This window comes from Sinocyclocheilus anshuiensis, unplaced genomic scaffold (genome assembly GCF_001515605.1).
Source record: "Sinocyclocheilus anshuiensis isolate Anshui unplaced genomic scaffold, SAMN03320099.WGS_v1.1 scaffold394, whole genome shotgun sequence".
NCBI classification, from domain to species: Eukaryota; Metazoa; Chordata; class Actinopteri; order Cypriniformes; family Cyprinidae; genus Sinocyclocheilus; species Sinocyclocheilus anshuiensis.
In genome coordinates this window covers 673,627-673,976 of record NW_015542343.1, presented here as the reverse complement: position 1 = coordinate 673,976, position 350 = coordinate 673,627, and the positions used below count along the sequence as shown (strand labels likewise).

General features: G+C 37.4%; 1 protein-coding gene across 4 annotated transcripts in view; it reads right to left on the bottom strand.

The window, feature by feature from the left end:
• The window catches only part of mid1 (midline 1), a 68,855-nt gene that overhangs the window by 7,954 nt on the left and 60,551 nt on the right, over positions 1-350 (bottom strand). The window lies entirely within an intron of this gene.

The window sequence follows — 350 nt, the reverse complement described above, 5'->3', positions numbered from 1 at the left end:
TCTCTGTGTGTATGTGCTGTACATGTGGAAGAATTGACAATAAAGCAGACTTGACTTGACTTGATTTTATAATAATAATTTTTCTGTTAAGTTGTTTGGGGCGTGTTGCTTTTTAATTGCACATTAGTTAAAGCGCTTGCAGAGATCGAGCAGCTTTTACTACTGCGATTGTATAGCCTACATTTCATTTGAAAAAAATCAAACTGCCTAATATTTTGAGTGCAAATTGTAATAAAAATACATTAACCTTCAGCATGAAGCAGGCCTGTTGAGTACCCTGGCTCTAGACGGTGGCTATGCTTTTAAGCTATACTCTGAGCAAGTGCTCTATCAGAATATGGCTTGAGGGG